The sequence below is a fragment of the Phyllobates terribilis genome, unplaced genomic scaffold, assembly GCF_046119375.1.
Source record: "Phyllobates terribilis strain yellow unplaced genomic scaffold, ASM4611937v1 Scaffold_318__1_contigs__length_2195899, whole genome shotgun sequence".
In the NCBI taxonomy this organism is placed as follows: domain Eukaryota; kingdom Metazoa; phylum Chordata; class Amphibia; order Anura; family Dendrobatidae; genus Phyllobates; species Phyllobates terribilis.
In genome coordinates this window covers 874,864-901,131 of record NW_027363078.1, presented here as the reverse complement: position 1 = coordinate 901,131, position 26,268 = coordinate 874,864, and the positions used below count along the sequence as shown (strand labels likewise).

At 47.1% G+C, this 26,268-nt stretch overlaps 1 protein-coding gene across 1 annotated transcript in view; it reads left to right on the top strand.

The window, feature by feature from the left end:
- LOC141221118 (resistin-like beta) overlaps positions 1-26,268 on the top strand; it is a 46,551-nt gene that overhangs the window by 5,062 nt on the left and 15,221 nt on the right. The window contains exon 2 of the mRNA XM_073666456.1: positions 9,895-9,952. The gene's annotated coding sequence lies outside the window, so the exon portion shown is untranslated. The remainder of the gene's footprint in view (positions 1-9,894; positions 9,953-26,268) is intronic.

The window sequence follows — 26,268 nt, the reverse complement described above, 5'->3', positions numbered from 1 at the left end:
ATTACCCATTGGGGTTTCTCCGGGATACAGGGAGATGAAGCTTCAGTAGGGACTTCAAGGTTGGGGTCAGGAGGTCTCAGGGAGGACAGACCCTGGCGTGACGGCTTGCCTCTAAGTCTAGCACGTCTGGACTGCCTCTTGAGGTTGAGAGAAGTATTCCGGAAAGCGTAGTCACCCTGTGAGGATTCTGGGTGGGCAGTAGTCTCATTGGGCTGGAGGACTATTGCGCTACCCACACACATTACCCGTCGGGGCTGCTCCGGGATATTGGGAAGTGAAGCTTCAGCAGGGGCTTCAGAGTTAGGGTCCTCGAAGACCATACGAAAGGCCACCAGGAAGGCCTGCAGGTCAAGGATGACAGGATCCCATGCTTCCCATAGGGGGGTGACCCATTTCAAGGCATCACCCGCTAGGTAGTCAATCATAAAGGCCACTTTAGCCCAATCGGAAGGAAAATAGAGAGGGTAGGCCTTAAAGTGTAGCATGCATTGCTCCACAAATGCACGACACTGTCTTGGATCCCCATAGTAACGTGGCGGATCCGCAGGAACGAGGGCTGATAGATCCATCTGGACGGGTGCGTAACTCGCCTGGAACTCAGCTAAAGGGGGGAAAAAATTTATTTATTTTATTTTAATGCATGTATTCGCTGGAAAAACTTCTCAAAGAGCGAAGGCCGTGGGGCTCAACGGGAACCATGGCCTGAGCATGCTGTTATGCACACGCCCGGGCTAAGCGGCGTGTGCGTGTGATTGGTAGTGATTCCACTGGACCGTGCCGGAGAGTGAATGCCTGGAGGGGCGTGACTAGGTATTCACCCGATCCGACCAGGGTCGCACGACGGCATACGACGCCAGTGCACCAAGGAGGAACCGAGCAGAGGGACCAGGTGCTACTCCAGGACAGACCCCGGACACGGCTGTTGACCCACACAGGGGAATACAGGAACAGGCTGGTAGGCTGGCACACAGACTGGTGGGTATAGGCAGGCACGACTGGTATGCAGGCAGGCGGGTATGCAGGCAGGGGGGTAAAGACAAGCACAGCTAGAGTGCAGACAGGGAGGCACTAGCAGGTAGGAACACAGGCGGGATAGGACCCAGTACACACCGGGACTCAGGAACAATACAGGCAGAGGGTTACAGGCAAGCACAGCTAGAGTGCAGACAAGGCTGAGCAGGGAGGACAGGGCTCTGTTCACACGGAACAGACAGGAAGGGAAAGACAGAGCCAGATACTCACACAGTACTTGCAGAGACAACAAGCAGGAGTTAGGTACGAGTTCAGACTCTGCAGAAAAAGGAAGGGAACGGACATAGAGGCAAAACAGGTAAAGGACAGGAGAGAGTTCAGACTGGAACTGAGTGTACGGAGAAGACCGACACTGCAGAGGGATACAGGAGCGGGTCTGGGAATACGGCCCCCAGAGAGGCGGAACGAACAGGCAAGGAGCGTGTTCAGACAGGACAGACCAGACACAGGAGCGGGTCTAGGTAATCGGCCACTAGAAGGCGGAACGAACAGGCAAGGAGCGTGTTCAGACAGGACAGACCAGACACAGGAGCGGGTCTAGGAAATCGGCCACTAGAAGGCGAGAGGAACAGGCTAGGAGCGTGTTCAGACAGGACAGACAAGAGAGCACAGAAAGGACTCAGTTCAGACACGGGAGCTGATACCGCAAAGCAGGAGACATACAGGACTCAGTTCAGACACGGGAGCTGATACCGCAAAGCAGGAGACATACAGGACTCAGTTCAGACACGGGAGCTGATACCGCAAAGCAGGAGACATACAGGACTCAGTTCAGACACGGGAACTGATACAAAAAGCAGGAGACAAGAGACGGGACCTGGCACCTTCAGAGTGCAAGCACACACTGAAGGAAACACTATGCTCAGGCAGGGATAGAAGGGAGCTGCTGAGCTATATACCAGGTGACAGACAGCAATAGGCTGAGGACGCACAAGGGGCGTGACCCACAGCAGGTACAAAAGGCAGGAAGTGATCGGGCGCCGCCCTCAAGCAGCAGAAACAGACACAAACAGACAGCATGGAGGGAAGCCAGAGAGACATTCTGGACAGGAGATCAAGTGCGCCCTCTTGCACAGTGGGAGATGGACCACCATGCAAGGACGCCGCCAGGTATGTTACAGTTACATAGTTCATAAGGCTGAAAAAAGACAAGCGTCCATCCAGTTCAGCCTATTTCTTGTGCACTGCAGCTATTCCGCAGCGTTGATCCAGGGGAAGGCAAAAAAAAACCATGCGGTATAGGCCAATTTACATCATTGCCGAAAAATTCACTTCCCAACACCAATCTGGCAGTCAGATTAAATCCCTGGATTAATTAACTATCACTAAGCATAAGATGTAATTTTATTGTTCTCAAGAAAGGAGTCCAGGCCTCTCTTGAACTCATTAAGTGAGTTGGACATCACCACTTCCTCTCCCAGAGAGTTCCAAAGTCTCACGGCTCTGACCGTAAAGAATCCCCTTCTATGCTGGTGCAGGAACCTCCTTTCCTCCAGACGCATAGTGTGCCCCCTCGTCTTTGTCACCATCCTTGGTATAAACAGGTCATGGGAGAGATCTCTGTACTGCCCCCTGATGTATTTATACATGTTTATGAGGTCTCCCCTAAGCCTTCTCTTTTCCAACGTAAATAGGCCTAATTTTGACAACCTCTCTGGGTATTCTAGTCCCTCCATTCCCTTTATTACCTTAGTCGCCCTCCTTTGTACCCTCTCTAGCTCCAATATGTCTTTCCTGAGCACCGGAGCCCAGAACTGTGCACAATATTCTAAGTGCGGCCTTACCAGCGCTTTATACAGAGGAAGAACAATGTTCTCATCATATGCCCCTATTCCTCTTCTGATGCATGCCATGACTCTATTTGCCTTCGCAGCTGCTGCCTGACACTGGGCACTCCAATTTAATTTGCTATTAACCAAGACGCCCAGGTCCTTCTCCATGTCAGATTTCCCCAACGGTTTCCCATTTAATATGTATGGGTGACTGCTGTTTTTCTTTCCCATGTGCATGACCTTACATTTATCGGCATTGAACCCCATTTGCCATTTTTTGGCCCAACTCCCCAATTTATCTAAATCCTCCTGTAGCTGTGCCCTATCCTCATCTGTATTAACTACTTTACAAAGTTTAGTATCATCTGCAAATATTGCTATTTTACTATGCAACCCTTCCACTAGATCATTAATAAATATATTAAATAATATAGGGCCCAAGACAGACCCTTGAGGCACCCCGCTAGTAACCCTGACACCCCCTGAGCTTACTCCATTGATAACCACCCTCTGCTTTCTATCACTCAGCCAGCTATTTACCCACTTGCACACATTATCCCCCAGACCAAGCATTCTCATTTTATATACCAACCTTTTGTGTGGCACGGTATCAAACGCTTTGGAGAAGTCAAGGTCTACAACATCCACTGACTCTCCCCGGTCCAGCTGTGAGCTCACCTCCTCGTAGAAGGCCATCAGGAGCGATCTCTCATGAATCCATGTTGATATGGAGTTAGACAGTTATTATCATTAAGATATTCTACAATAGCATCTCTAAGAAATCCTTCAAACAATTTACCCACAGCAGACGTTAAGCTGACTGCTCTATAGTTCCCAGGGTCACTTTTAGACCCCTTCTTGAATATTGGTACCACATTTGCTTGGCGCCAGTCTAGTGGGACAGTCCCTGTCCATAAAGAGTGCTTGAATATAAGATACAGCGGCCTGTCTATCACATTACTTAATTCTTTTAGTACCCGGGGGTGTATGTCATCTGGGCCTGGTGACTTGTCTATTTTGATATTATTTAGGCGTTTCTGAACTTCCTCCTGGGTTAGGTGGGTGATATTTAGCGGAGGGTTTACTTTATCACTCTGCATTTCCTCCGATAAATTGTTTTCTTTTGTGAGAACAGTGGAGAAGAAGCTATTGAGTAGGTTCGCTTTACCCTCATCGCACTCTATGATTTTACCCAGGTTATTTTTCAATGGGCCAACTCCATCAGTTTTAATCCTTTTACTGTTTATATAGTTACAGAACAGTTTGGGATTGGTTTTACTTTCCTTGGCAATTAGTCTCTCTGTCTCCTCTTTTGCTATTCTTATTTGTTTCTTACAGATTTTGTTTTTTTCCCTATAAGATATTAGCGCTTCCTCGCTGCCTTCTTGTTTAAGTTTACCGAAAGCCCTTTTTTTGTTTTTCATTGCCCTCTTGACTTCCTTATTTAGCCACATTGGCTTCCTCCTATTCCTAGCCCTTTTATTCCCATAAGGTATGGACCTTCTACAGTGACTATGTAGGACTGTTTTGAAAATTGCCCATTTTCTATCCGTGCTCCTATTACTGAAGATACTATCCCAGTCTATAAGGTGAAGGGCATCTCTTAGCTGAAGTTCAGTGTTTTTGTGACTCCCTTGCTGGGCACCTACTGAAGCACATGTGGAATTGTATAATGTTGGGGTCACTATTTCCCAGGTGCCCCCCGACCTGCACCTCAGTTATTCTGTCTGGCCTGTTAGTTAATATTAAGTATAAAAGGGCCGTCCCTCTAGTTGGTTCCTGCACAAGTTGTGACAAATAATTGTCTTTGATAATTGACAGAAACCTGTTTCCTTTCTGAGATCTACAGCTTTCGGTTTCCCAGTCTATATCGGGGTAGTTGAAGTCCCCCATAATAATCACCTCGTTATATTTTGCTACTTCGTCTATTTGTCTCATTAATAGACTTTCCGTGGCTTCTGCTATATTTGGTGGTTTATAACAGACTCCTATGATAATTTTATTATTGTTTTTTGCCCCATGTATCTCCACCCATAAGGACTCGACCTCCTCATGTCCCTCCCATACATCCTCCCGTATTGTAGGCTTTAGACACGTCTTTACATATAGACAGACTCCACCCCCTTTCCGACTTCTTCGATCCCTTCTAAACAGACTGTAACCCTGTAAGTTAACTGCCCAGTCATAGCTTTCATCTAACCATGTCTCGGTTATTCCCACTATGTCATAGTTACCTGTAGATATTTCTGCTTCCAGTTCATCCATCTTGTTTGTCAGGCTTCTGGCATTTGCTAGCACGCAGTTTACACGATTTTGTTTTGTTCCCTAAGGTAGAACGTGCCGTCATGTACAGAGAATAAAGACATCACACAGTAACACATAGACCACCAGTTACAGGAGCAGTGAGGGTCCTGATCACAGGCTACAATCTATGAGGAGATGGGGGACACAATAGGTAGAACGTGCCATCATGTACAGAGAAAAAAGACATCACACAGTAACACATAGACCACCAGTTACAGGAGCACTGAGGGTCCTGATCACAGGCTACAATCTATGAGGAGATGGAGGGGACACAATAGGTAGAACGTGCCGTCATGTACAGAGAAAAAAGACATCACACAGTAACCCAAAGACCACCAGTTACAGAAGCAGTGAGGGTCCTGATCACAGGATACAATCTATGAGGAGATGGAGGACACAATAGGTAGAACGTGCCATTGACGCGCCCCCTGGGCCAGTGCTGTAGTGCGGCGCACGTGTGCGCGGGGTAATACCCGGAGCCGGATCCGATGGGGGTAGTAGTCTCCGAGTGGCGGGGACCCGGTCCGTGCCCAGGGTGGTCAAACTAAGTGTGTGGCAGTCTTTGTAGATGTTATTTAAGTGTCGACTACGCCACCCGTTGATTTGCGGTCGCAAGGCCGCCGCTGCAGAACAGTCCGCTGAGGCCGGTGGTATGTGTGCAGCAATGGTGGTATAACCCCCAACGGGAGAGGTATGGCCTCAGGGCAGCTGGTGCGGGTGAAGGGAGTGATAGAAAGGGCGTCCCGGTACCTTTAGTGCTGGTAGTGCGATGGAACACAGAGACTGATTGCAGTTTTCAATGCTTTACTCACAGATGTTATCAGTGTCAGTCCTGCAGGTGATGACGACCCGAGCCGTGCTGCGTCCACCAGGTACGGGGCTCGACCAACCCCCAGGCAGTTCCAGAGTGTGACCTTGAACTCCTTTCTCCGTTCCTTTCTCTGGCCGTCCCCACTAGGGACCCACCCATGTCCAGCTTCCTCGGGCCTTCTGGTGGCGAAACCTATCTCCGGTTTCCCTGACCCTATGTGGCGTGCCTTCGTGGTGAGTGTAGTGAGTGGTCGCGCCAAGACGTGGCCACGACCTCCGGTTCCTGGCTGAGGATAAGTGGCCTCCACCAGTTTGGGATCCGGTACCCTGGTCTGCCAACCCTTCACCCGCTGACTCCTAGCGTGTTCGGGTTCCCTCTTCCTTCATGTCTCTGGGCCTTTCTCCAGGTTCCATTCCTTCCTTGTTCCTTTCCTCTTGTCTTTCTCTCTCTTGCTCCCTTCAGGAGCAGCACCCAGACAGGGCTGCTGCTCCCTGTCACTACTCTTCTCCTCTTCTTCTGTCTGACTGAACTGACTCCTAACATGGTGCCCACCTTTTATACTCCCTCTGACACCCGAGCCCAGGTGACTAGCCACCAATGGGCTCCTTCCTATGCCCAGAGTCCCTCCCCTCTCTGCTCCTGCACCACTGGGATATTCCTCCCCCCCTCCCACTCCAGCCAGGGACAGACGCTGTCGTACCTGCACATCTATCTGGTGGGAGTACCGTTGATCTGTCCCCCGGAAATGGGATGTATGTGGTGCATGCAGCTAACTGAGTTCTAGTCCACACTCCATCCTTACCCGGGAGTGGAATACCACACCTCTGGTTTGAGGTGCAATACCCCTGTAGCAGCCGAGCCCTCGGGGTGCTACACCATCATGTACAGAGAATAAAGACATCACACAGTAACACATAGATCACCAGTTACAGGAGCAGTGAGGGTCCTGATCACAAGCTACAATCTATGAGGAGATGGAGGACACAATAGGTAGAACGTGCCGTCATGTACAGAGAATAAAGACATCACACAGTAACACATAGACCACCAGTTACAGGAGCAGTGAGGGTCCTGATCACAAGCTACAATCTATGAGGAGATGGAGGACACAATAGGTAGAACGTGCCGTCATGTACAGAGAATAAAGATATCACACAGTAACACATAGACCACCAGTTACAGGGGCAGTGAGGGTCCTGATCACAGGCTACAATCTATGAGGAGATGGGGGACACAATAGGTAGAACGTGCCGTCATGTACAGAGAATAAAGACATCACACAGTAACACATAGACCACCAGTTACAGGAGCAGTGAGGGTCCTGATCACAGGCTACAATCTATGAGGAGATGGAGGACACAATAGGTAGAACGTGCCGTCATGTACAGAGAATAAAGACATCACACAGTAACACATAGACCACCAGTTACAGGAGCAGTGAGGGTCCTGATCACAGGCTACAATCTATGAGGAGATGGGGGACACAATAGGTAGAACGTGCCGTCATGTACAGAGAATAAAGACATCACACAGTAACACATAGACCACCAGTTACAGGGGCAGTGAGGGTCCTGATCACAAGCTACAATCTATGAGGAGATGGAGGACACAATAGGTAGAACGTGCCGTCATGTACAGAGAATAAAGACATCACACAGTAACACATAGACCACCAGTTACAGGAGCAGTGAGGGTCCTGATCACAGGCTACAATCTATGAGGAGATGGACACAATAGGTAGAACGTGCCGTCATGTACAGAGAATAAAGACATCACACAGTAACACATAGACCACCAGTTACAGGAGCAGTGAGGGTCCTGATCACAGGCTACAATCTATGAGGAGATGGAGGACACAATAGGTAGAACGTGCCGTCATGTACAGAGAATAAAGACATCACACAGTAACACATAGATCACCAGTTACAGGGGCAATGAGGGTCCTGATCACAAGCTACAATCTATGAGGAGATGGAGGACACAATAGGTAGAACGTGCCGCCATGTACAGAGAATAAAGACATCACACAGTAATACAGACCACCAGTTACAGGAGCAGTGAGGGTCCTGATCACAGGCTACAATCTATGAGGCGATGGAGGACACAATAGGTAGAACGTGCCGTCATGTACAGAGAATAAAGACATCACACAGTAACACATAGACCACCAGTTACAGGAGCAGTGAGGGTCCTGATCACAGGCTACAATCTATGAGGAGATGGAGGACACAATAGGTAGAACGTGCCGTCATGTACAGAGAATAAAGACATCACACAGTAACACATAGACCACCAGTTACAGGAGCAGTGAGGGTCCTGATCACAGGCTACAATCTATGAGGAGATGGAGGACACAATAGGTAGAACGTGCCGTCATGTACAGAGAATAAAGACATCACACAGTAACACATAGACCACCAGGTACAGGAGCAGTGAGGGTCCTGATCACAGGCTACAATCTATGAGGAGATGGGGGACACAATAGGTAGAACGTGCCGTCATGTACAGAGAATAAAGACATCACACAGTAACACATAGACCACCAGTTACAGGAGCAGTGAGGGTCCTGATCACAAGCTACAATCTATGAGGAGATGGGGGACACAATAGGTAGAACGTGCCGTCATGTGCAGAGAATAAAGACATCACACAGTAACACATAGACCACCAGTTACAGGAGCAGTGAGGGTCCTGATCACAGGCTACAATCTATGAGGAGATGGAGGACACAATAGGTAGAACGTGCCGTCATGTACAGAGAATAAAGACATCACACAGTAACACATAGATCACCAGTTACAGGGGCAGTGAGGGTCCTGATCACAGGCTACAATCTATGAGGAGATGGGGGACACAATAGGTAGAACGTGCCGTCATGTACAGAGAATAAAGACATCACACAGTAACACATAGATCACCAGTTACAGGAGCAGTGAGGGTCCTGATCACAAGCTACAATCTATGAGGAGATGGAGGACACAATAGGTAGAACGTGCCGTCATGTACAGAGAATAAAGACATCACACAGTAACACATAGACCACCAGTTACAGGAGCAGTGAGGGTCCTGATCACAGGCTACAATCTATGAGGAGATGGAGGACACAATAGGTAGAACGTGCCGTCATGTACAGAGAATAAAGACATCACACAGTAACACATAGACCACCAGTTACAGGAGCAGTGAGGGTCCGGCTGCTCACATTCTGCAATCTGTGGCAATAGGGGTGAAACTAGATGAAGAATGGCCATCATTATAATAAATAAGGTATATGATACAGTATAAAGCTGCATGATCTAGTGATCAGCCAGTATAAATACCATTAACAGGTGCTACTGAGTGCATGGAGGATGTGGAGACACATGAGTTGTAGTGAGCAGAGTCTGAGTAAAATTTAGAAAAAAGGAACAATAGAGAGTTAGTGTTACACGCACGCCGCTAGGTTCGGATAGGCGCGAGACAGGTTACATGAATTCTTTGGAATCCTGGGGGAACTGTTACTCAGGTTGACCATAGACCATGTGCTGCAGCTTCTCTCAGACACACAGGGGTATTGACCCTCAGGCACAGACACGTAGGTTGTTTCACTTGCTGACCAGACAGACTTGACAAGATTCCTCAAACCGTAGAACAGTAGCATTTAGCAAGAAGCCGCACAGCCAGTGCAAGTTAAGTCTTATGAGCAACAGGCCCAAGTGACAAACAGTACAGTTTCCTTAGCGGCACAGCAGTTCACAGTCTTCATTGTAGTACAGGACGGCACAGTTCTAATGCAAAGTCACATTAATGAACACAGCATTCTTTACAGCACAGTGAGATGGAGGAGGGGGGGGTTTGCTGAGGGAAATGATCCCTGTGACACCATTTCTTTCAGTCCTTATCTTTCTGACTGACAATACTCTCTACTGTTAGTTCAGGAACTCTTCTTGACCTGTGCTTAGCTTCACTCCTGACTTGAATCCTTTTCACTTGCAGGGGCGTTTGTGAGATACAGAACACGCATATCACCTTTCTCTTCAGCTCCAGCCAAACAGTAATTAACTTCCCCATAATCCCCCTGGGGCTCTGCTAAAACACTCCCCTTCTCCTGTGACTGTGTTTACCACTCTAGTTGCTGGATGCTTCTGGAGCACTAAACTTCCTGTCTCCTGTGCTTGTGTTACCTCTAATAGTTGCTGAATGCTTTTAAAGAAACAGCACTACTTCCGCATGTCACATTGGGTTAATGAGTTGAGGCGATAGTCCTGCCTAAATAGATGTCTTTGTAAATCATGGTTAAAAATCCGGGGACTAGGTATTAGTTGGATCATTTGGGGCAGTGCATTCCTGAACACTGGCGTAGGATTGGAGAAGTTTTGGAGATGGAGGAGTGAGGATCAGATTATGGAGGATGCTAGTCTTGTATCAGTTGCAAAATGGAGGGCGTGAGTAGGGTGGTAGACAGAGATGAAAGGAGATGTAGGGCAGTTCAGCACTATGGAGAGAATGGGTAGGTAGTAGACCGAGATGAGGAGGAGATGTAGGGCGATCCAGCAGGTACATAGAAACCATGGGGCCCCATAGCAAAAGTCCTAATTGGCCCCCCCTTCCCTCTTGGTGGAATAGACGGGTCACGGCGCATAGGAGGAGTCACAGAATGGCATACCTCATAAATTAAAAAAACGGAGAGGGACATACAGAGTAATTTTGCTCCTATTGAAGCCCCTTACTGTTCTCACTCACTACAATATCCCTTTTATGGCCCCACAGAATATGATGCTTCCAAAAATGCATCTAACACATTGTGTGATACCCCTCCATACACACACAGTATGATGACCCCAGTGTCCCCATAACAGTATGATGTCCCCACAAGTAAATACATCCACACAATATGAGACCCAAAGTACACATGGCTTTAAGCTGCCACTTCTGATCATACAGATGATTATGGGGCAGGAAATAGAAGAGGCATTTGCAGCTATAAGCTCCTCCATGATGGAAAGGTAGGTACGTTGTACATATGGAGTTCAGCTTCTCCTGCAGCCCCATACAGATCATACAGATCAGTGCCAGGCAGAAGAGAATTGTGCAAATATTAACATTTGGAAAGTCCTCTAAATAATCAGGCAGAACGCTTCATGAGCTCTGCCCAATCATTAAGGAAATGAACAAGGGGGGTTGACAATGCTGGGTCCCCTTGATCAGGAACCATAAGACCCAGACTTTTAAACAATATTTTTTTCTTGCTAAAAATTGTGTCCTATTACCCTAAAAATATATGATACAGAAAAAAAACCTTTAATGGGGTTGTTCAAAATAATGAAAATGATGCACAGAGGCAGCGCCCTATCCTCCACCTTGTAGCTGGCGGCAGCTCCTGTGCCATGTCTCCGATGCTTCTCTTCACATGGGCCGCAGATGGAGATGCATTTTTTGCAGCTTGTCGGTGGTGTTCAGCTGTAGACCATGAGGCCAGTGATCTGCAGCCATTGTACACAGAAGCATCAGGGAATGCCATGCAAGAGATGCCAGGAGCTGGAAAGAGGTGTATTCATAGGTTTATTAACAGGGCTGTCCGGACACAAGGTGCTCATTACCTAGAGACCAGATTCTGTACAAATAACCAAATAAATTATACTTACCTGCTGTCCCCCTCCCGGATCCATTGCAGGCTGCCCTGTGGTTTGCACTAGCATCAATGATGCCAACGCTATACCAGACACATGAAAGCTGCAGCTTGTGATGCATACAGTTCAAATCACCTGACCGCTGCCGCCTATCACAAACTGCAGTGGTCTTGTGTCTGGTAGAACGGTGACAACATTGATGCTGGCGCAGACCACAGATCAATCTGTCCTGAATCCAGGAGGGTGGCAGAAGGTGAATAGGATTTATTCTGTTGTGTACAAAATCTAGACACATTTGCCCAGACAATCTCTTTAAAGGGAGTCTGTCCCCCCTGGGAGATATCTGACATCTACTATGGGCCATACAGGTGATAGAAATGTAACTCTATACCTACCTGTATGGCCATAGTAGAGGTCTGATGGGAATCTGTCCCCCCTGGGAGATATCTGACCTCTACTATGGACATACAGGTGATAGAAATGTAACTCTCTACCTACCTGTATGGCCATAGTAGAGGTCTGATGGGAATCTGTCCCCCTGGGAGATATCTGACCTCTACTATGGGCATACAGGTGATAGAAATGTAACTCTATACCTACCTGTATGGCCCATAGTAGAGGTCTGATGGGAGTCTGTCCCCCCTGGGAGATATCTCACCTCTACTATGGGCATACAGGTGATAGAAATGTAACTCTATACCTACCTGTATGGCCCATAGTAGAGGTCTAATGGGAGTCTGTCCCCCCTGGGAGATATCTGACCTCTACTATGGGCATACAGGTGATAGAAATGTAACTCTCTACCTACCTGTATGGCCATAGTAGAGGTCTGATGGGAATCTGTCCCCCTGGGAGATATCTGACCTCTACTATGGGCATACAGGTGATAGAAATGTAACTCTATACCTACCTGTATGGCCCATAGTAGAGGTCTGATGGGAGTCTGTCCCCCCTGGGAGATATCTGACCTCTACTATGGGCATACAGGTGATAGAAATGTAACTCTATACCTACCTGTATGGCCATAGTAGAGGTCTGATGGGAATCTGTCCCCCCTGGGAGATATCTGACCTCTACTATGGACATACAGGTGATAGAAATGTAACTCTATACCTACCTGTATGGCCATAGTAGAGGTCTGATGGGAATCTGTCCCCCCTGGGAGATATCTGACCTCTACTATGGGCATACAGGTGATAGAAATGTAACTCTATACCTACCTATATGGCCCATAGTAGAGGTCTGATGGGAGTCTGTCCCCCCTGGGAGATATCTGACCTCTACTATGGACATACAGGTGATAGAAATGTAACTCTATACCTACCTGTATGGCCATAGTAGAGGTCTGATGGGAGTCTGTCCCCCCTGGGAGATATCTGACCTCTACTATGGGCATACAGGTTATAGAAATGTAACTCTATACCTACCTGTATGGCCATAGTAGAGGTCTGATGGGAGTCTGTCCCCCCTGGGAGATATCTGACCTCTACTATGGCCATACAGGTGATAGAAATGTAACTCTATACCTGCCTGTATGGCCATAGTAGAGGTCTGATGGGAATCTGTCCCCCCTGGGAGATATCTGACCTCTACTATGGGCATACAGGTGATAGAAATGTAACTCTATACTTACCTGTATGGCCATAGTAGAGGTCTGATGGGAATCTGTCCCCCCTAGGAGATATCTGACCTCTACTATGGGCATACAGGTGATAGAAGTGTAACTCTATACCTACCTGTATGGCCCATAGTAGAGGTCTGATGGGAGTCTGTCCCCCTGGGAGATATCTGACCTCTACTATGGCCATACAGGTGATAGAAATGTAACTCTATACCTGCCTGTATGGCCATAGTAGAGGTCTGATGGGAATCTGTCCCCCTGGGAGATATCTGACCTCTACTATGGGCATACAGGTGATAGAAATGTAACTCTATACCTACCTGTATGGCCATAGTAGAGGTCTGATGGGAATCTGTCCCCCTGGGAGATATCTGACCTCTACTATGCCCATACAGGTGATAGAAATGTAACTCTATACCTGCCTGTATGGCCATAGTAGAGGTCTGATGGGAATCTGTCCCCCTGGGAGATATCTGACCTCTACTATGGGCATACAGGTTATAGAAATGTAACTCTATACCTACCTGTATGGCCATAGTAGAGGTCTGACGGGAATCTGTCCCCCTGGGAGATATCTGACCTCTACTATGGGCATACAGGTGATAGAAATGTAACTCTATACCTGCCTGTATGGCCATAGTAGAGGTCTGATGGGAATCTGTCCCCCTGGGAGATATCTGACCTCTACTATGAGCATACAGGTGATAGAAATGTAACTCTATACCTACCTGTATGGCCCATAGTAGAGGTCTGATGGGAGTCTGTCCCCCCTGGAGATATCTGACCTCTACTATGGACATACAGGTGATAGAAATGTAACTCTATACCTACCTGTATGGCCATAGTAGAGGTCTGATGGGAATCTGTCCCCCTGGGAGATATCTGACCTCTACTATGGGCATACAGGTGATAGAAATGTAACTCTATACCTACCTGTATGGCCATAGTAGAGGTCTGATGGGAGTCTGTCCCCCCTGGGAGATATCTGACCTCTACTATGGGCATACAGGTTATAGAAATGTAACTCTATACCTACCTGTATGGCCATAGTAGAGGTCTGATGGGAGTCTGTCCCCCCTGGGAGATATCTGACCTCTACTATGGGCATACAGGTGATAGAAATGTAACTCTATACCTACCTGTATGGCCCATAGTAGAGGTCTGATGGAAGTCTGTCCCCCCTGGGAGATATCTGACCTCTACTATGGACATACAGGTGATAGAAATGTAACTCTATACCTACCTGTATGGCCATAGTAGAGGTCTGATGGGAGTCTGTCCCCCCTGGGAGATATCTGACCTCTACTATGGGCATACAGGTGATAGAAATGTAACTCTATACCTACCTGTATGGCCATAGTAGAGGTCTGATGGGAATCTGTCCCTCCTGGGAGATATCTGACCTCTACTATGGACATACAGGTGATAGAAATGTAACTCTATACCTACCTGTATGGCCATAGTAGAGGTCTGATGGGAATCTGTCCCCCCTGGGAGATATCTGACCTCTACTATGGACATACAGGTGATAGAAATGTAACTCTATACCTACCTGTATGGCCATAGTAGAGGTCTGATGGGAATCTGTCCCCCCTGTGAGATATCTGACCTCTACTATGGACATACAGGTGATAGAAATGTAACTCTATACCTACCTGTATGGTCATAGTAGAGGTCTGATGGGAGTCTGTCCCCCCTGGGAGATATCTGACCTCTACTATGGGCATACAGGTGATAGAAATGTAACTCTATACCTACCTGTATGGCCCATAGTAGAGGTCTGATGGGAGTCTGTCCCCCCTGGGAGATATCTGATCTCTACTATGGGCATACAGGTGATAGAAATGTAACTCTATACCTACCTGTATGGCCATAGTAGAGGTCTGATGGGAGTCTGTCCCCCCTGGGAGATATCTGACCTCTACTATGGACATACAGGTGATAGAAATGTAACTCTATACCTACCTGTATGGCCATAGTAGAGGTCTGATGGGAATCTGTCCCCCCTGGGAGATATCTGACCTCTACTATGTGCATACAGGTGATAGAAATGTAACTCTATACCTACCTGTATGGCCATAGTAGAGGTCTGATGGAAGTCTGTCCCCCCTAGGAGATATCTGACCTCTACTATGGACATACAGGTGATAGAAATGTAACTCTATACCTACCTGTATGGCCATAGTAGAGGTCTGATGGGAATCTGTCCCCCCTGGGAGATATCTGACCTCTACTATGTGCATACAGGTGATAGAAATGTAACTCTATACCTACCTGTATGCCCATAGTAGAGGTCTGATGGGAATCTGTCCCCCCTGGGAGATATCTGACCTCTACTATGGCCATACAGGTGATAGAAATGTAACTCTATACCTACCTGTATGGCCCATAGTAGAGGTCTGATGGGAATCTGTCCCCCCTGGGAGATATCTGACCTCTACTATGGGCATACAGGTGATAGAAATGTAACTCTATACCTACCTGTATGGCCATAGTAGAGGTCTGATGGGAGTCTGTCCCCCGTGGGAGATATCTGACCTCTACTATGGCCATACAGGTGATAGAAATGTAACTCTATACCTGCCTGTATGGCCATAGTAGAGGTCTGATGGGAATCTGTCCCCCCTGGGAGATATCTGACCTCTACTATGGGCATACAGGTGATAGAAATGTAACTCTATACCTACCTGTATGGCTATAGTAGAGGTCTGATGGGAATCTGCCCCCCCTAGGAGATATCTGACCTCTACTATGGACATACAGGTGATAGAAATGTAACTCTATACCTACCTGTATGGCCATAGTAGAGGTCTGATGGAAGTCTGTCCCCCCTAGGAGATATCTGACCTCTACTATGGACATACAGGTGATAGAAATGTAACTCTATACCTACCTGTATGGCCATAGTAGATGTCTGATGGGAATCTGTCCCCCCTGGGAGATATCTGACCTCTACTATGGGCATACAGGTGATAGAAATGTAACTCTATACCTACCTGTATGGCCATAGTAGAGGTCTGATGGAAGTCTGTCCCCCCTAGGAGATATCTGACCTCTACTATGGACATACAGGTGATAGAAATGTAACTCTATACCTACCTGTATGGCCATAGTAGACGTCTGATGGGAATCTGTCCCCCCTGGGAGATATCTGACCTCTACTATGGGCATACAGGTGATAGAAATGTAACTCTATACCTACCTGTATGGCCATAGTAGAGGTCTGATGGGAGTCTGTCCCCCCTGGGGAATATCTGACCTCTACTATGGACATACAGGTGATAGAAATGTAACTCTATACCTACCTGTATGGCCACAGTAGAGGTCTGATGGGAGTCTGTCCCCCCTGGGAGATATCTGACCTCTACTATGGGCATACAGGTGATAGAAATGTAACTCAATACCTACCTGTATGGCCATAGTAGAGGTCTGATGGGAATCTGTCCCTCCTGGGAGATATCTGACCTCTACTATGGGCATACAGGTGATAGAAATGTAACTCTATACCTACCTGTATGGCCATAGTAGAGGTCTGATGGGAGTCTGTCCCCCCTGGGAGATATCTGACCTCTACTATGGACATACAGGTGATAGAAATGTAACTCTATACCTACCTGTATGGCCATAGTAGAGGTCTGATGGGAGTCTGTCCCCCTGGGAGATATCTGACCTCTACTATGGACATACAGGTGATAGAAATGTAACTCTATACCTACCTGTATGGCCCATAGTAGAGGTCTGATGGGAGTCTGTCCTCCCTGGGAGATATCTGACCTCTACTATGGACATACAGGTGATAGAAATGTAACTCTATACCTACCTGTATGGCCATAGTAGAGGTCTGATGGGAATCTGTCCCCCGTGGGAGATATCTGACCTCTACTGTGGGCATACAGGTTATAGAAATGTAACTCTATACCTACCTGTATGGCCCATAGTAGAGGTCTGATGGGAATCTGTCCCCCTGGGAGATATCAGACCTCTACTATGGGCATACAGGTTATAGAAATGTAACTCTATACCTACCTGTATGGCCATAGTAGAGGTCTGACGGGAATCTGTCCCCCTGGGAGATATCAGACCTCTACTATGGGCATACAGGTGATAGAAATGTAACTCTATACCTACCTGTATGGCCATAGTAGAGGTCTGATGGGAATCTGTCCCCCCTGGGAGATATCTGACCTCTACTATGGACATACAGGTGATAGAAATGTAACTCTATACCTACCTGTATGGCTCATAGTAGAGGTCTGATGGGAATCTGTCCCCCCTGGGAGATATCTGACCTCTACTATGGGCATACAGGTGATAGAAATGTAACTCTATACCTACCTGTATGGCCATAGTAGAGGTCTGATGGGAGTCTGTCCCCCCTGGGAGATATCTGACCTCTACTATGGGCATGCAGGTGATAGAAATGTAACTCTATACCTACCTGTATGGCCATAGTAGAGGTCTGATGGGAATCTGTCCCCCCTGGGAGATAGCTGACCTCTACTATGGACATACAGGTGATAGAAATGTAACTCTATACCTACCTGTATGGCTCATAGTAGAGGTCTGATGGGAGTTTGTCCCCCCTGGGAGATATCTGACCTCTACTATGGGCATACCGGTGATAGAAATGTAACTCTATACCTACCTGTATGGCCATAGTAGAGGTCTGATGGGAATCTGTCCCCCCTGGGAGATATCTGACCTCTACTATGGGCATACAGGTGATAGAAATGTAACTCTATACCTACCTGTGTGGCCATAGTAGAGGTCTGATGGGAATCTGTCCCCCCTGGGAGATATCTGACCTCTACTGTGGGCATACAGGTTATAGAAATGTAACTCTATACCTACCTGTATGGCCATAGTAGAGGTCTGATGGGAATCTGTCCCCCCTGGGAGATATCTGACCTCTACTGTAGGCATACAGGTTATAGAAATGTAACTTTATACCTACCTGTATGGCCCATAGTAGAGGTCTGATGGGAATCTGTCCCCCTGGGAGATATCAGACCTCTACTATGGGCATACAGGTTATAGAAATGTAACTCTATACCTACCTGTATGGCTCATAGTAGAGGTCTGATGGGAATCTGTCCCCCCTGGGAGATATCTGACCTCTACTATGGCCATACAGGTAGGTATAGAGTTATATTTCTATACCCTGTATGCCCATAGTAGAGGTCAGATATCTCCCAGGAGGGACAGATTCCCATCAGACCTCTACTATGGCCATACAGGTAGGTATAGAGTTACATTTCTACCACCTGTATGTCCATAGTAGAGGTCAGATATCTCTCAGGGGGGACAGATTCCCATCAGACCTCTACTATGGCCATACAGGTAGGTATAGAGTTACATTTTTATCATCTGTATGTCCATAGTAGAGGTCAGGTATCTCCCAAGGGGGACAAACTCCCATCAGACCTCTACTATGAGCCATACAGGTAGGTATAGAGTTACATTTCTATCACCTGTATGCCCATAGTAGAGGTCCGATATCTCCCAGGGGGGACAGATTCCCATCAGACCTCTACTATGGACCATACAGGTAAGTATAGAGTTACATTTCTATCACCTGTATGCCCATAGTAGAGGTCAGATATCTCCCAGGGGGGGACAGACTCCCATCAGACCTCTACTATGGCCATACAGGTAGGTATAGAGTTACATTTCTATTACTGTATGCCCATAGTAGAGGTCAGATATCCCCCAGGGGGGACAGATTCCCATCAGACCTCTACTATGGGCATACAGGTAGGTATAGAGTTACATTTCTATCACTTGTATGCCCATAGTAGAGGTCCGATATCTCCCAGGGGGGACAGATTCCCATGAGACCTCTACTATGGACCATACAGGTAAGTATAGAGTTACATTTCTATCACCTGTATGCCCATAGTAGAGGTCAGATATCTCCCAGGGGGGGACAGACTCCCATCAGACCTCTACTATGGCCATACAGGTAGGTATAGAGTTACATTTCTATCACCTTTATGCCCATAGTAGAGGTCAGATATCTCCCAGGGGGGACAGATTCCCATTAGACCTCTACTATGGCCACACATGTAGGTATAGAGTTACATTTCTATCACCTGTATGCCCATAGTAGAGGTCAGATATCTCCCAGGGGGGACAGATTCCCATCAGACCTCTAATATGGGCCATACAGGTAGGTATAGAGTTACATTTCTATCACCTGTATGTCCATAGTAGAGGTCAGATATCTCCCAGGGGGGACAGATTCCCATCAGACCTCTACTATAGCCATACAGGTAGGTATAGAGTTACATTTCTATCACCTGTATGTCCATAGTAGAGGTCAGATATCTCCCAGGAGGGACAGATTCCCATCAGACCTCTACTATGGCCATACAGGTAGGTATAGAGTTACATTTCTATCACCTGTATGTCCATAGTAGAGGTCAGATATCTCCCAGGGGGGACAGATTCCCATCAGACCTCTACTATGGGCCATACAGGTAGGTATAGAGTTACATTTCTATCACCTGTATGTCCATAGTAGAGGTCAGATATCTCCCAGGGGGGACAGACTTCCATCAGACCTCTACTATGGCCATACAGGTAGGTATAGAGTTACATTTCTATCACCTGTATGCACATAGTAGAGGTCAGATATCTCCCAGGGGGGACAGATTCCCATCAGACCTCTACTATAGCCATACAGGTAGGTATAGAGTTACATTTCTATCACCTGTATGTCCATAGTAGAGGTCACATATCTCCCAGGAGGGACAGATTCCCATCAGACCTCTACTATGGCCATACAGGTAGGTATAGAGTTACATTTCTATCACCTGTATGTCCATAGTAGAGGTCAGATATCTCCCAGGGGGGACAGATTCCCATCAGACCTCTACTATGGCCATACAGGTAGGTATAGAGTTACATTTCTATCACCTGTATGTCCATAGTAGAGGTCAGATATCTCCCAGGGGCGACAGATTCCCATCAGACCTCTACTATAGCCATACAGGTAGGTATAGAGTTACATTTCTATCACCTGTATGCCCATAGTAGAGGTCAGATATCTTCCAGGGGGGACAGATTCCCATCAGACCTCTACTATGGGACATACAGGTAGGTATAGAGTTACATTTCTATCACCTGTATGCCCATAGTAGAGGTCAGGTATCTCCCAGAGGGGACAGACTCCCATCAGACCTCTACTATGGCCATACAGGTAGGTATAGAGTTACATTTCTATCACCTGTATGCCCATAGTAGAGGTCAGATATCTCCCAGGGGGGACAGATTCCCATCAGACTTCTACTATGGCCATACAGGTAGGTATAGAGTTACATTTCTATCACCTGTATGCCCACAGTAGAGGTCAGATATCTCCCAGGGGTGACAGATTCCCATCAGACCTCTACTATGGCCATACAGGTAGGTATAGAGTTACATTTCTATCACCTGTATGCCCATAGTAGAGGTCAGATATCTCCCAGGAGGGACAGATTCCCACCAGACCTCTACTATGGCCATACAGGTAGGTATAGAGTTACATTTCTATCACCTGTATGCCCATAGTAGAGGTCAGATATCTCCCAGGGGGGACAGAATCCCATCTGACCTCTACTATGGGCATACAGGTGATAGAAATGTAACTCTATACCTACCTGTATGGCCATAGTAGAGGTCTGATGGGAGTCTGTGCCTCCTGGGAGATATCTGACCTCTACTATGGACATACAGGTGATAGAAATGTAACTCTATACCTACCTGTATGGCCCATAGTAGAGGTCTGATGGGAATCTGTCCCCCCTGGAAGATATCTGACCTCTACTATGGGCATACAGGTGATAGAAATGTAACTCTATACCTACCTGTATGTCCCATAGTAGAGGTCTGATGGGAATCTGTCCCCCCTGGAAGATATCTGACCTCTACTATGGGCATACAGGTGATAGAAATGTAACTCTATACCTACCTGTATGTCCCATAGTAGAGGTCTGATGGGAATCTGTCCCCCCTGGAAGATATCTGACCTCTACTATGGCCATACAGGTAGGTATAGAGTTACATTTCTATCACCTGTATGCCCATAGTAGAGGTCAGATATCTTCCAGGGGGGACAGATTCCCATCAGACCTCTACTATGGGACATACAGGTAGGTATAGAGTTACATTTCTATCACCTGTATGCCCATAGTAGAGGTCAGATATCTTCCAGGGGGGACAGATTCCCATCAGACCTCTACTATGGGCCATACAGGTAGGTATAGAGTTACATTTCTATCACCTGTATGTCCATAGTAGAGGTCAGATATCTCCCAGGAGGGACAGACTCCCATCAGACCTCTACTATGGCCATACAGGTAGGTATAGAGTTACATTTCTATCACCTGTATGCCCATAGTAGAGGTCAGATGGGATTCTGTCCCCCCTGGGAGATATCTGACCTCTACTATGGGCATACAGGTGATAGAAATGTAACTCTATACCTACCTGTATGGCCATAGTAGAGGTCTGGTGGGAATCTGTCCCTCCTGGGAGATATCTGACCTCTACTATGGGCATACAGGTGATAGAAATGTAACTCTATACCTACCTATATGGCCCATAGTAGAGGTCTGATGGGAATCTGCCCCCCCTGGGAGATATCTGACCTCTACTATGGACATACAGGTGATAGAAATGTAACTCTATACCTGCCTGTATGGCCATAGTAGAGGTCTGATGGGAGTCTGTCCCCCCTGGAAGATATCTGACCTCTACTATGGGCATACAGGTGATAGAAATGTAACTCTATACCTACCTGTATGGCCATAGTAGAGGTCTGATGGAAGTCTGTCCCCCCTAGGAGATATCTGACCTCTACTATGGACATACAGGTGATAGAAATGTAACTCTATACCTACCTGTATGTCCATAGTAGAGGTCAGATATCTCCTAGGGGGGACAGATTCCCATCAGACCTCTACTATGGCCATACAGGTAGGTATAGAGTTACATTTCTATCACCTGTATGTCCATAGTAGAGGTCAGATATCTCCTAGGGGGGACAGACTTCCATCAGACCTCTACTATGGCCATACAGGTAGGTATAGAGTTACATTTCTATCACCTGTATGCCCATAGTAGAGGTCAGATATCTTCCAGGGGGGACAGACTCCCATCAGACCTCTACTATGGCCATACAGGCAGGTATAGAGTTACATTTCTATCACCTGTATGTCCATAGTAGAGGTCAGATATCTCCCAGGGGGGGCAGATTCCCATCAGACCTCTACTATGGGCCATATAGGTAGGTATAGAGTTACATTTCTATCACCTGTATGCCCATAGTAGAGGTCTGATGGGAATCTGCCCCCCCTGGGAGATATCTGACCTCTACTATGGACATACAGGTGACAGAAATGTAACTCTATACCTACCTATATGGCCCATAGTAGAGGTCTGATGGGAATCTGCCCCCCCTGGGAGATATCTGACCTCTACTATGGACATACAGGTGATAGAAATGTAACTCTATACCTACCTGTATGGCCATAGTAGAGGTCTGATGGGAATCTGTCCCCCCTGGGAGATATCTGACCTCTACTATGGGCATACAGGTAATAGAAATGTAACTCTATACCTACCTGTATGGCCATAGTAGAGGTCTGATGGGAGTCTGTCCCCCCTGGGAGATATCTGACCTCTACTATGGACATACAGGTGATAGAAATGTAACTCTAAACCTACCTGTATGGCCATAGTAGAGGTCTGATGGGAATCTGTCCCCCCTGGGAGACATCTGACCTCTACTATGGACATACAGGTGATAGAAATGTAACTCTATACCTACCAGTATGGCCATAGTAGAGGTCTGATGGGAATCTGTCCCCCCTGGGAGATATCTGACCTCTACTATGGGCATACAGGTGATAGAAATGTAACTCTATACCTACCTGTATGGCCATAGTAGAGGTCTGATGGGAGTTTGTCCCCCCTGGGAGATATCTGACCTCTACTATGGACATACAGGTGATAGAAATGTAACTCTATACCTACCTGTATGGCCATAGTAGAGGTCTGATGGGAATCTGCCCCCCCTGGGAGATATCTGACCTCTACTATGGTCATACAGGTGATAGAAATGTAACTCTATACCTCCCTGTATGGCCATAGTAGAGGTCTGATGGGAATCTGTCCCCCCTGGGAGATATCTGACCTCTACTATGGGCATACAGGTGATAGAAATGTAACTCTATACCTACCTGTATGGCCATAGTAGAGGTCTGATGGGAATCTGTCCCCCCTGGGAGATATCTGACCTCTACTATGGGCATACAGGTGATAGAAATGTAACTCTATACCTACCTGTATGGCCATAGTAGAGGTCTGATGGGAATCTGCCCCCCCTGGGAGATATCTGACCTCTACTATGGACATACAGGTGATAGAAATGTAACTCTATACCTACCTATATGGCCCATAGTAGAGGTCTGATGGAAGTCTGTCCCCCCTGGGGGATATCTGACCTCTACTATGGGCATACAGGTGATAGAAATGTAACTCTATACCTACCTGTATGGCCATAGTAGAGGTCTGATGGGAATCTGCCCCCCCTGGGAGATATCTGACCTCTACTATGGGCATACAGGTGATAGAAATGTAACTCTATACCTACCTGTATGGCCATAGTAGAGGTCTGATGGGAATCTGTCCCTCCTGGGAGATATCTGACCTCTACTATGGGCATACAGGTGATAGAAATGTAACTCTATACCTACCTGTATGGCCATAGTAGAGGTCTGATGGGAATCTGTCCCCCCTGGGAGATATCTGACCTCTACTATGGGCATACAGGTGATAGAAATGTAACTCTATACCTACCTGTATGGCCATAGTAGAGGTCTGATGGGAATCTGTCCCCCCTGGGAGATATCTGACCTCTACTATGGGCATACAGGTGATAGAAATGTAACTCTATACCTACCTGTATGGCCATAGTAGAGGTCTGATGGGAATCTGTCCCCCCTGGGAGATATCTGACCTCTACTATGGGCATACAGGTGATAGAAATGTAACTCTATACCTACCTGTATGGCCATAGTAGAGGTCTGATGGGAATCTGCCCCCCCTGGGAGATATCTGACCTCTACTATGGACATAGAGGTGATAGAAATGTAACTCTATACCTACCTATATGGCCCATAGTAGAGGTCTGATGGGAATCTGCCCCCCCTGGGAGATATCTGACCTCTACTATGGGCATACAGGTGATAGAAATGTAACTCTATACCTACCTGTATGGCCATAGTAGAGGTCTGATGGGAATCTGCCCCCCCTGGGAGATTTCTGACCTCTACTATGGACATACAGGTGATAGAAATGTAACTCTATACCTACCTATATGGCCCATAGTAGAGGTCTGATGGAAGTCTGTCCCCCCTGGGGGATATCTGACCTCTACTATGGGCATACAGGTGATAGAAATGTAACTCTATACCTACCTGTATGGCCATAGTAGAGGTCTGATGGGAATCTGCCCCCCCTGGGAGATATCTGACCTCTACTATGGGCATACAGGTGATAGAAATGTAACTCTATACCTACCTGTATGGCCATAGTAGAGGTCTGATGGGAATCTGTCTTTGGGAGATATCTGACCTCTACTATGGGCATACAGGTGATAGAAATGTAACTCTATACCTACCTGTATGGCCATAGTAGAGGTCTGATGGGAGTCTGTCCCCCCTGGGAGATATCTGACCTCTACTATGGGCATACAGGTGATAGAAATGTAACTCTATACCTACCTGTATGGCCATAGTAGAGGTCTGATGGGAGTCTGTCCCCCCTGGGAGATATCTGACCTCTACTATGGGCATACTGGTGATAGAAATGTAACTCTATACCTACCTGTATGGCTCATAGTAGAGGTCTGATGGGAGTTTGTCCCCCTTGGGAGATACCTGACCTCTACTATGGGCATACAGGTGATAGAAATGTAACTCTATACCTACCTGTATGGCCATAGTAGAGGTCTGATGGGAGTCTGTCCCCCCTGGGAGATATCTGACCTCTACTATGGGCATACAGGTGATAGAAATTTAACTCTATACCTACCTGTATGGCTCATAGTAGAGGTCTGATGGGAGTTTGTCCCCCCTGGGAGATATCTGACCTCTACTATGGGCATACAGGTGATAGAAATGTAACTCTATACCTACCTGTATGGCTCATAGTAGAGGTCTGATGGGAATCTGTCCCCCCTGGGAGATATCTGACCTCTACTATGGGCATACAGGTGATAGAAATGTAACTCTATACCTACCTGTATGGCCATAGTAGAGGTCTGATGGGAATCTGCCCCCCCTGGGAGATATCTGACCTCTACTATGGACATACAGGTGATAGAAATGTAACTCTATACCTACCTGTATGGCCATAGTAGTGGTCTGATGGGAATCTGTCCCCCCTGGGAGATATCTGACCTCTACTATGGGCATACAGGTTATAGAAATGTAACTCTATACCTACCTGTATGGCTCATAGTAGAGGTCTGATGGGAATCTGTCCTCCCTGGGAGATATCTGACCTCTACTATGGGCATACAGGTGATAGAAATGTAACTCTATACCTACCTGTATGGCCATAGTAGAGGTCTGATGGGAGTCTGTCCCCCCTGGGAGATATCTGACCTCTACTATGGGTATACAGGTGATAGAAATGTAACTCTATACCTACCTGTATGGCCATAGTAGAGGTCTGATGGGAGTCTGTCCCCCCTGGGAGATATCTGACCTCTACTATGGGCATACAGGTGATAGAAATGTAACTCTATACCTACCTGTATGGCTCATAGTAGAGGTCTGATGGGAATCTGTCCCCCCTGGGAGATATCTGACCTCTACTATGGGCATACAGGTGATAGAAATGTAACTCTATACCTACCTGTATGGCCATAGTAGAGGTCTGATGGGAATCTGCCCCCCCTGGGAGATATCTGACCTCTACTATGGACATACAGGTGATAGAAATGTAACTCTATACCTACCTGTATGGCCATAGTAGTGGTCTGATGGGAATCTGTCCCCCCTGGGAGATATCTGACCTCTACTATGGACATACAGGTGATAGAAATGTAACTCTATACCTACCTGTATG